This window comes from Sorex araneus, chromosome 10 (genome assembly GCF_027595985.1).
Source record: "Sorex araneus isolate mSorAra2 chromosome 10, mSorAra2.pri, whole genome shotgun sequence".
NCBI classification, from domain to species: domain Eukaryota; kingdom Metazoa; phylum Chordata; class Mammalia; order Eulipotyphla; family Soricidae; genus Sorex; species Sorex araneus.
This window is the reverse complement of record NC_073311.1, coordinates 9,429,848-9,442,264: the sequence shown is the minus strand read 5'-3', so window position 1 is coordinate 9,442,264 and position 12,417 is coordinate 9,429,848.

The following is a 12,417-nucleotide window of genomic DNA, read 5'->3' as shown; positions in this document are numbered from 1 at the left end:
GTGTGTGTGTGTGTGAGTGTAAGGTTACTTTAAACCAAGAGTAAGGTTAAATATTTTACCAAAAAAAATGTAGCTGTGTTTCTCTATGGATCAATGGTATGGGAGATTTTTTGTTAACCTCTTGCAGTAACAGCTCAAATAATAAAAAATTCAAGTTAGAATTGCCATTCATTCAAAGTTAAACTGACTTTCAGATCATTATCAGAACAAGAGCCCAGTAAACAAACTTTTGAACCATGAAACATAAAACTCCCAGGTGGTACTTCCTAGAGCCTGGCATTTCTAGTCTTCATTTTGCAAAAAGGGAAACGATGCCATTGAAACAAGCTGTGTCAGCATCTCAGCTCCATAACCTTTCCTTCTTGTAAGAGTGTTGTGATAACTAAGGCTCTTAGATATCAATAAAGCTCAGAAGATCCTTTTTCCAATGTGTGTTGCTGTAGTTGTAACATAGTAATAATCATTTGTAATTAGATACTGAGTATTATAATACAGTGATATTTATTTTGATGGAACTCTGAGAAGGAAGAGATGAGGAACGATGTTTCTGCTGCCTTGCATATAGGGGTGGAGCATGGAATTTGATTCAGCCTCACATTTGAACCCCACTGGCTAGCCAATTGCCTTCTCTCAACCTGCCCATGCTTGTTGGGTCTCTGTCTAGCAATGAGGATTTAGCTGACACAGTAAGCATGGAAATTAACCCAACCCTTTCAGTCTGGATTCACTGCATCATTGGAATAGTTGTGCATACGACCCATAGCAGGGGTTAAAAATGAATCCCTACCGACCTATAGAAAGAAAAGTCAAGTCCAGAAATACAAGATTGAATAGGCTAATACTTCTTTTTAAAATTTTTGAATTGAATCACCATGAATTACAAAATTACAAAGTTATTCATGATTGAGTTTCAGACATATAATGTTCCAATTCCTTCACCAGTGCCCACTTCTTTCAATGTCCCCAGTTCCCCTACCACTTGAAACCTGTCTCTATGGCAGGCACTTTTTCTCTTTTTTCCTTTCAGGCACTGTGATTTGCAATACTGTAACTGACACGTACCATAAACATCACTTTACCTCCTTTCAGCACCCAGTCCTTGTCCACAGTAACTACTTTCCCCCTATTACTGTTGTAGTGATTCTTACCCTGACCCATTCCTTCTGAGCCTACAGTAGCCAGCTTCCTATTAAGGATCCCGTCTCCTACCCTTCAATTCTATTATCTTTGGGCATTAGTTACTCCCCTATATTTCTTTATAGCCTGCAAATAAGCAAGATAATTCTGTCTGTCACTTTCCCTCTGACTCATACCATTCAGCATGATACTCTCCAGATCCATCCACCTATCAAGTTGCATGATTTCATCTTTTTTTAACAGCCAAATAATATTCCATTCTGTGCATGTACTAAAGCATCTTTATCCAATCATCTTGAACAGGCTAATATTTCCTTCAAACTTCTGACTTTATTCATTGGTAACTATATGTATATATATATATAATTAATGTTGGAGACTTTGGAAGACTAAAAACTATGTTCCATGTCTGTTTTATAGGTGATTTCATAACTGATATTTTAAAGAAATATTGGAAGGGTTAGAGAGATAACCCAACAGACGAGTGTATGCTGTGTATGCAGGAGAATCAGTTTCAATCCCCACACTGCACTTGGACTCCCAAGCAATGTCTGAAGTCATTCCCAAGCCCTGTACTAGAAATAACCCCTGAACACAGTCAGGTGTCTCACACACACACACACACACACACACACACACACACATGCCACCACCACTACCACCACCACCACCAACAACAACAACAACAATAACAACACAGCAACAAAGGAGATATTAAAGTTTCAATTACTTATATTGCATGTGTTTAACTAATGATTCCAGGGTTATAAATTACTCATCTCCTTAACCAGGAGACATATTAGTATAAGGAAAAGACTAGAGTGTATGTTTTTGTTAATATTCATAAAACACCTGTATCAACACTGGATATCCTGCAGAATATGGTTACTTAGATACAATTTATATGGGTTATATTTGGGTTTTGTTTGGCTTTTGGGCCACACTTGGCAGTGCTCAGGACTTACTCCTGACTCTGCACCAGGGATCACTCCTGGCTGTGGTCATGGCACCATATGGTTTCTGGAGATCAAACTGGGGTCAGCTGTGTGTAAGGAAATGCCTTACCACTGAACTAATATTATGGCCCCTTTGTGTTTTAAAATAGTGATGATATCTATCTTTGTAATTGTTATGAAACTTGATCGATTCTAATTAATTCCATTAATTTTGGTGGAATAATATTTAATTAAAAATTTGAGCCAGAGATATTGTATAAGGGTAATGAAATTTCCTTACATGCTGTTGATTAAGGTTCAATCTCCAGCATGACATATGGTCCCTCAAGCCTTGCCAGGAGTGATCTCTGAGCACAGAGCCAAAAGTAGGCCCAAGAACAACTGAGTGTGGCTGATAAACAATAACAATAAGAACAAACGCTGACTTACTGGTTACTCATGTTCCATGGAGAAAGCATTATTACCCCCATTTTACAGACAAAAATAAAACTGAGCTTAATCAGGAGCTCATATATACACATATAGTAAGTTACAGAATTTAAATTCCAATGTAGTTTTTCAGAATTCTATGCTATTAGCCTAGAATACTATACTATAAAGAAAGTATTCTTTCTTTATACATTCATAGGAGCCTTCTGTACTTAAATTTCTATTTTTAAGTTTTCCAGTAAAGAACAATGAGCAGTCATAAATAAAAAAAGGTTTTAAATGGGGCCATAGTGAGAGGAACATCAATTGCCCTTGATTCTTTTTCTTCTTGCCCATGAAAGTTAAAGTGTTTTCCATATTTGTAATTGCATGTTCTTTCAAGGATTTCTTGACTATAAATACTACATGTCAGGACCTGTAGGTTGACTGAGTGGTAGAGTACTGTACATGCTTTGCATGCAGGAGGCCCAGGTTCAAGTCCCAGCAACCCGTGGGTCCCCAAGCACTGTGGACAGTAGTTCCTGAACACTACCAGGCTGAGCAAATCCAATGTCAGAGTGTGCCCCCCAAATAGGTTGCTAATTTGCAACATGGACTGGTTCCTAGAAATGCCAATGAATTTTTATCAGATGAGAAGTCACACAATCTCCTGATCTTGCTACTAGGATTGAACTCAATGCCAAAATTTCAAATAGAGCAGGAAAAAAAACCATGGAAAGAGTGCAATATGGTATGTTGATAATATTATATCCTTTTTATTGTATTCTTGAGGTATATTATTTAAAGAGCTGGCTGGAAAGCAGCAATTTCAGATGTCTAAGAAATGATTAGGTCTGGAAAAGCCCTTTAGAATTTGGGTGATGCCTTTTTTTGCCCAATGTTTTTCTGCCTTTGTCCAGAGAACTTCCCCATCACCTCATTATAAATCTGTCTTCGGAAAACTCTATGTTTGCCATTCATCGTCTCCTTAGTTTCTGGGTAACTTTTATCAATCCAGTTGCTACTTGGCTGACATGCAATGAAAAGTCACAATCTGATCATTCTATATGATGCAAATAAGTCATTGGGTTGCCTCCCATAAGTACATTTTAAAGTGGACTTCACTGAGTGCGTTCTTGAACCATACACTGTGTTTCAGGAGTGGAAAGTATAATCACAATAGTAGTTTAAGGAATAATGCCATAAAGCTCTGATAGTTTATAGGATTAAATTTCAAGTCAGAAAAAAAAGTTATTTCTCAGAAAAGAACACTGGTGCTAAGTCAAATGATTTGGATCATTGAACAGACCACATGGAAAAAAGACAGTAAAATTTCTATAGCCTTACCTGGATCTGTAGTTTTAGTAGTAGTTCACTTCCTTTAAAGAATAGGTGCTGTAGTGAATTTTTTGAAGTTTTCTTTATCTTTTTACATTTCAATAAATCTATAACTGTAGTTTAATCATCAACAAGAAATTTTGCTCTTGGTTTAGCAGATATAATTTAATAAATTATATTCCTATAAGCAACCACTGGAGCAATAAAAAAAAATTGCAAGTTTTCCATTCCAACCGAAGGCCTTTCTCTGAACAAGTTGTTAGAACACGTTCAGAGATGCCTATCAGGAGAACATATAATAGGATAAATTGACTGGGAGAAGGCAGGGATTAGTCACTCACAAGTTGGCAGTATAAAGACCAAGTAAATGGCTGCACACTATACTGAGAACTTTAAGATCTACTGGTACCCTGCCCTGGTTTGAGTGAGCACTTATATCTTAATGAATTAATGTCTTTTCCCAGCTCATTAATAAAGTTGAAAAAGGTTAGAACACAATTTTAAAAGGAGGTTTAAAAGTTTCTCTATTCATGAGGCTAGAAAGATAGTACAGTGGATAGGGCACTTGTCTTGCACGTAGCCAATGAAGGTTAGATTAGATCCCTGGCATCCCCTATGGTCCTACAAGCACTGCTAGGAGTAATTCTTGAGCGCATAGCCATGAGCAACTCTTGAGCATTGCTGGGTGTGGCCCCCAAACCAAAAACAAACAAAAGAATTTCTTTATTCATGATATATTCCCTTAGAATTGCTATTTTCCAAACATATTGATAAAATCTAAGACTATAGATAAGTAAATCATGGACATAGGAAGCAAAAAAAGATATAAATTACTGAACACATTCTTTTAACTCAAATGCTTCATAAGCCCCAAAAACTTGGTCTAGGGTAAATTCTTTCCAGGTTACTATCTTGATTTTCTTGAGAGGTGAGGGGCAGGGTCATACCTTGCAGTGGTCAGGATCACTCCTGGAGGTGTCCAGGGAACAATATATGATGCCAGAGATTGAAGCTGGGTTGGTTGTGTGCAAGGGAAGTACTGCTGTACTGCATCTCCAGCCCCTCATCTTGGTTTTCAAGTATCCAGTGATAATTCAAGATCACCAATCTACTACTTCTAACTTCTGTTTACTTAGTTGCTCTCAATTTAAAACATGCTTGTAGGACAAGAGAGATAGTCTAGGAGGTAAGGCATTTGCCTCACACACCTGGAATTGATCCTTACTTCTGCATATGGTCCCCCAAGCCAACCAGGATGTCCAGCACAGAGCCAGGAGTAAGCCTGAGGACCATCAGGTGTGTTCCCCACCCCACCAAAAAGTAAATAAACCACATTGCTAATAGTTTGTCCCTTTGCAGTCTCATTAGTCTCTCATTGTATCCGAAGCTTCCACAGGCTGCATTGGGTGGGTATGCAGGGAAACAGTCAGTCAAAAGTGATCTTAGCTGCCAAGGAAGGAAAGGATCACTCTAAGGCTAAAGGTATTTAGTAGCAGCAATGAACTCTTGAAAATGAAAATATCACTTACTGTCCAGAATAGAGATTAAAGAAATGCATCAATATCAGCCTGGCTATTCTTTTTGTTTTGTTGTTATTTTCGGACCACACTCGACTGTGCTCGGGGTTTATTCCTGGCTCTGTGCTCAGGGATAACTCTTGGTGGGATTCATAGAAATATATGTGGTGCTGGGATCAAACTCCAGTCTCTCCAGTGCAAGTCAAGCGCTCTACCTGCCATACTATTGTTTAGGCCCCCAAAGTGCTTCACTTAAAAATCCTGACCCATTGTTTGAAAAAAAAAAAAAATCCTGACCCAGTGTTTGAAAAAAAAAAAAAAAGGAATAAGGCCAAATTTACCTGGTATTATAAGGTCACAAAGAGGACATCTTCAAAGGATAAAATAAAGCAAATAACAGGATGTTATTTTTTCTTTCCAGTACTTTCTCCCCCTCTTCCCAATATTGTTTCTTAGGTCTTACTGGTGGCATCAGTCAGTACTCAATTCATTATCCATTTGCACAAATCATAGTGATTTTTTCTCTAGAATGCACATAAGCATAATATACTATACCTAAAGAGTTTCCCAATTACTTTAAATATTAGTGCAATTATCAATATTTTGTTAAAGGTCACTAGAAAATACCACAGGCCTCTCTGAATATTTCCAGTAATTTGCATTATGTTCTTAATAGTTTTTTTAAAAATGCGAGGAAAGAATAGATTCTAAAATGTAGCGGTTCATGTCTCTCATCTCATTATTCTGTCCTCACAATGTGCATCACAATGAAATGACTGACTAAGGATTTTGAATACAAGTAAATATAGAAGTTCTATGTAAATATGCTTGTCGAATCAGAAGAAAGTGAGAAAAGGCTTGTAAGAGTCATTTATGCTTTCTTTCATCTGAAGTGCCATTTTCTCTCTACATCAGATAACATATTGATTTCAGTGTACTTCAATTCTCAATTTTCCATAAACCATAAAAACCTTAATGACTTCTCTAAAGCTCAAGTGAGAAACAATCAATTAATTTTCCTAGTAGTTCAACTCTGTCAAAATTAAAGTGCTATTTTAATGAATTTTTCAGACATTTCGGCTCAACATAGTAGCAGCTTAATGCCAAAAAGCCTTCCTTTTACCATTGTGAGAAAGGTTTAAATATATAGCAATTAAATCTAGAGTTCAAATGTTTTAACCTTTATTGTAGACAAGAAAATGTAAGTTGCTTTTCATGTCACTTTTCGTGAGTTTAACCTCACAGAATCCACAGCAGCTATGGATAGAATTAATGCAGAATCATCCATAATGTAATAGTCAAGTGTATTAGTTGCTACTCAGGGACACTATTCCTCTGTTATGAATTGAAAAATAACCAAAAAAGGCTTCCCTATTTACTCTATACATTTAATAGCCTAACCCAAATTCCTACTGCCATACCACCTCTTTGAACTAAGGCCATTTTGAAAAGGTCACAATAAAATAATTCCCTAGAACAGAAAAAAAATGATCACATTGTCATTTGCATAATACATAATCATGTACATAATCATGGCGTGGTCTGTCCCATTCATTAACTCTCACTCAGCAAGCAGAGACTATAATGGGGACTGGTGCTGTTTACGGATGGTAAAAAGGTGTTGGGAAGATCTCTATTGTGGAGTGATTAATTTGGAAGGCACCAGGGAAAAGAAGAACGCATAGCAATGAAGAAAAGAACGCTGCAAACGGTAAAGATTTGAAAGGACTAGGGGCAGTGTTAAAGAAGATTTCTTTCTGGTTGTTCTGAATATGGTTAAGAAGAAGAAAACACCAGGAAAGTAACTGGATATGTGGAATGAGTTAAAAATAAAATGCATGGGGCTGGAGCAGTAGCACAGCAGGTAGAGCATTTGCCTTGCTCGAAGCCAACCGGGGTTCGATTTCCTGCATCCCATATGGTCCTCTGAGCACCTCCAGGAGTAATTCCAGAGTGCAGAGCCAGGAGTAACCCCTGTGCATCTCTGGGTGTGACCCAAGAAAAGCAAAAACAAACGAACAAACAACCAAAAAGCAAAAAAAAAAAATGGGATGTAGCCACAGGAAGTTAGGATACCCAAATCTAAATTTCATTTATAGCATATGGATGATGCTTCACCAAAGTGAAAGTTCAGTGCTGTTGCTTGCTTGACAGATATCACTTTATTTGAGGCCTGAGAAATTCAGCAATGAATCTGAGATGTTATTTTGCCACTTCACTCTGGGGTTACTCCTGACTCTGCACTCAGAACTCAATCCTGGTGGTGCTCAGAGGACCACTTGGGAATACCGGACTCGAACCCAAGTTGGTCCTGTGTAAGGCCAGTGCCCTCCTCACTGTGCCTCGTTTCTTTCTATATATTTTCTTCACTTTGGTCATAACATGAAATTTATTTAATAACAGTGGATTTAGAAAAGTTCTTTTGAGGAACCCTTAACTTGTTTCTAATTTTCTCTTTTCACAAGACTGGATCTTGTTTTTTCACAGGATGATCAGAGATATGTAGTTTTTCTCACATATTAAACTATTAAACAGACTAATTTGCAATTTGGCCTGCTTTCTGTTAAGTTTTAGAGTGGCTATAGGCCATTTTTTTGTGCTCTTTTGGTTGGTATTTGTTAATTTTTTCCAGTAATGCCTCTGCCTACCTGTTAATCATCTGTAGACTTGTCCATGGCATAACTCTTCTTCGATTCCTTGTGGGGTGCACTGCTAAGTGTAGCATTAGGATAGCTTCTACATTAAGCCCTGGGATTCTCTGCTTCTTCCTTTACAGAAAGCAGGTTGATATTTGTTCTTGGGAGTGACCTGCCTCATAGTTCCCATGTAGCTATAAGCTAAATACAATCCTTAGATGTAAATGCAGTTATTTCTCTCCCCACTTCCATTTCCAATCACAACAGACCTTTCGGCTTAGGCTACAATGTGGGTGTGCAAATGGATGGATCTGTTCATCACTAGGGGCATAAATAAAAATCAGGAAGCACTCTATTCGCCAAGTGGAAGAGGAAAAGCAAGTTATAAATCTTGTAGGTTATTTTCCATTTTGCATAACATGTCGTAAGTATCACATGAAGTGTTTAAATAATGTAAATATAAATTAGGAGCGATTCTATCCATAGATCTTAATGAAACATGGTATATAATAAATGGGGAATAAAAAGGCTCATTGAACAGATTTTTAAAAGTCAAAGAGAATATAAACAAATGCTCATACATGCATAATACATATGTGTCAGCATTGAATACCAAGTATTCAATATCAAAGCTTTAGGTTGAAAAAAATAAATAAGCTTTTAAATTCCTAAGGGGCCTTAAGAAAATCTATAGATGCATCATACAGAAATTGATGTGAGGCTGGTATTCTTTTTTTAAAATTTTTTTTAATTAGTGAATCACTGTGAGGGCACATTTACAGATTTATACACTTTTGTGCTTATGCTTCCCTCATACAAAGTTCGGGAACCCATCCCTTCACCAGTGCCCATTCTCCACCACCAGTAAACCCAGCATCCCTCCCACCCTCCCAAATCCCATCTCCCCCCACCCCACCCTGCCACTGTGGCAGGGAATTCCCTTCTGTTCTCTCTCTCTAATTAGCTGTTATGGTTTGCAATAAAGGTGTTGAGTGGCCACTGTGTTCAGTCTCTAGCCCTCATTCAGCCCGCAACTCCCTTCCCCAACATGGCCTTCGACTACATTATAGTTGGTCATCCCTTCTCTGAGTTGCCCTTTCCCCAGAATGTGAGGCCAGCCTCCAAGCCATGGAGTCAACCTCCTGGTACTTATTTCTACAATTCTTGGGAGTTAGTCTCCCACTCTGTTATTCTATATACCATAGATGAGTGCAATCTTTCTATGTCTGTCTCTCTCTTTCTGACTCATTTCACTCAGCATGAAACTTTTCATGCCCATCCACTTGACTACAAAATTCTTGACCTCCTTTTTTCTGACAGCTGCATAGTATTCCATTGTATAGATGTACCAAAGTTTCCTCAACCAGTCATCCATTCTAGGGCATTCGGTTTTTTTCCAGATTCTGGCTATTGTAAACAGTGCTGCGATGAACATACATGTGCAGATGTTGTTTCGATTATACTTTTTTGCCTCTCTGGGATATATTCCCAGCAGTGATATTGCTGGGTCAAATGGGAGCTCAATATCTAATTTTTTGAGAATCGTCCATATTGTTTTCCAGAAGGGCTGAACCAGTCGGCATTCCCACCAGCAGTGTAGAAGGGTCCCTTTCTCCCCACATCCTCTCCAACAGCGGTTGCTTTTGTTCTTTTGGATGTGTGCTAGTCTCTGTGGTGTGAGGTGGTATCTCGTGGTTGTTTTGATCTGCATCTCTCTGATGATGAGGCTGGTATTCTTGGGTGTTTAAGTAGATTGGCGGGGGTGGATCCTGCAGCCAAGGTGGAGATGAATGCTGCCTATGCTTAGTTAAAGGGGAGATAGAGAGGTCTGGATAAAATGCTTTGTTCATGCTCTTTGCTGGGATTTCCTGCAATTATGACATAATCTGTTTGTTTCACTCCAGATATTCACTCACTGTAACATTCCCTAGGCGAGTGAACTTGATCGTGTATTCTTTACACAAGGGTATAGGAAAATTCCAGAAAACTTAAACCACTCACAAGTGGCTGGGCTAGCAGAAGAACAAATTCTTAAATTCTATTTCTCAGCCTATTCACTTCAGAATTGATTATCAGTCAGTCACAGTCATGGTCATCCTGTTGCTCATTGATTTGCTTGAGCGGGCACCAGTAACGTTTCTTTGTGAAACTTATTGTTACTGTTTTTGGCATATCGAATACGCCACAGGTAGCTTGCCAGGCTCTGCCCTGTGGGCGCAATACTTCTAGAAGGAAAGAGGAATCAAACCTGGTTTGGCTGCATGCAAGGCAAACGCCCTACCACTGTGCTATTATAGATATTCTAATTCTAGAGTAATTGAGAACTTCCAGCTCTTCACATTTTTACTAATGCCTTTAAAAATATTTACTAAGAATTTCCGATTAAAATGTAATATGGCTTTTTAGAAAATTGAAATGATTAAAAATATATAAAGAAGGTAAAATGAATATATAATAAAACATTGTAATAAGAACATATAAAATAAATAGATAATAAGAACATATTTTTTGGTTATGGTGGGGGGAAGGTCTTTTTAAAAACCTTTTTTCATGAGTCACCATTGAGATACACAGTTACATAGCTTTCATGATTGGGTTTCAGTCATACAATGTTCCAACACCCATCTTTCCACCAGCATACATCCCCCACCACCCTCCTGCCACGCATCCCCCTCCCCCAACGCCTGCCTCTATATCAGGCACTTTTCTTCTCACTCTCTCAGATACTGATACAGCTACTGAGTGGTGGCAGTAGCTTTTAAGTGGTTTTCAGGAAGCCCAGGACCCCCTTCTGGTAATCCTGGTTAATAAGGCTATAGATTCAACTGGAGTGGGAGTTCAAAACAAGGGACAAGGAGGCACTGCTCCAGGGGACCCTGTGATTTCATGCAAGGCACGAGACTTAAACCCCTTTAGTGTCTCTTTAACTACTTGAGAACTTTTTTTTTTAGTGAAGAAAGTTAGGTTTCATTGAACAAAACTTGCTTAGAAAGGCATAAGATCTTGAAAGAGGGGAAGTGTGTTCAAAAGAGAAATAAGCAAGCAAAAAAAAAAGGAGACAAGAAAACTATACATGTTCAATGAAGAACATTTTTTTTTTGCTTTTTGGGTCACACCCGGAGATGCTCAGGGGTTACTCCTGGCTCTGCACTCAGAAATTACCCCTGGCAGTTCTCAGGGGACCACATGGGATGCTTGGAATTGAACCCGGGTTGGCCTCGTGCAAGGCAAATGCCTTACCCTCTATGCTATGGCTCCAGCCCCGGAGAACATATCTTAATGTATCTTCTTCCTCTATAAAATAGTCATATTATATACACCTACTGCCTTTTGTTAATTGGGTCATCTATAGTAACACTATTATTCACTTAAAATTATTATTTTCTAGCCAATAAAAAAGTGCTTTAGAGTTTGAGAAGACAGAGGTTTCTCAAATATCTTGAGATCACATAAGAAACCATAAAGACATTTGGTTAAGTCATCTTAAATCATCTTAAAACTTTTTTGTACTCAATATTCAAACTACTTCTTTTGGGGGGAATGGCCATCAAAAGTGTCTGGGTTTGAACAAGAGTGCCTGCATGCTTTGCAGGCACTTTAGCTGTTCAAGCCATCTCACTAGACTCAAAATTCAAGTTCATTCTGGACTGGGAATGTAGTTTGGAGAAAGAGTACAAGCCTTGCCATGTGTGAGGCCCTTGTTTGATCCCATACTAAAAACAAACATTCACTCTAATCAGAAATTTCTGATATTTTGTATTCACACATTATTATCGTTGATCTCTGTGAGGAAAGCTGTGATGCAGGATTTCTTGAATATTGTGCTATTATCTCCAGAATTTGCCTTCAAGCAGATGTCTTCTTCTTTGAAAATCTTACTACACATGTATAGGCAATGAAACCCAACGAAGTGTTATGATTTTAGGTATGCGAGGATATGTAAATTTTTATCTTAGAAACTATGAAACATAGAATTTATAACTTTTGATGAACTTTCATATCATACTAATTTACTGCCATTTAAAAAATTTATCACATTTTGGAGCTTCACAACAGTCAATAAAATTTATGTAAACAATTTAGGACTTTTTCTTTTTTACTCATCATAAATAAAGGTGCAATACACATCTTGAAGCATAAACTTTGTCTACATCATTGTTAATTTCTTTCAGAAAGAGCTCCAAAAATAACCATGAGGTATAATGATAATCATTTTGCAACTCCTATATATTGCCAAATGGCTTTGTAAAATGATTGTATCAATCATTACATTATTCAGTAGAATATGTTGGCACTCACATTTTCTAATAAGTGGTTTTCACTAATCAAATACTAAGTGTAAATTAAATCTTGCATCTTTCCCAGTCCTTTTCTTTGGTTTCTTCCTTATTTTTATTTATCACCTGCCATCCAGGATAATTTTTT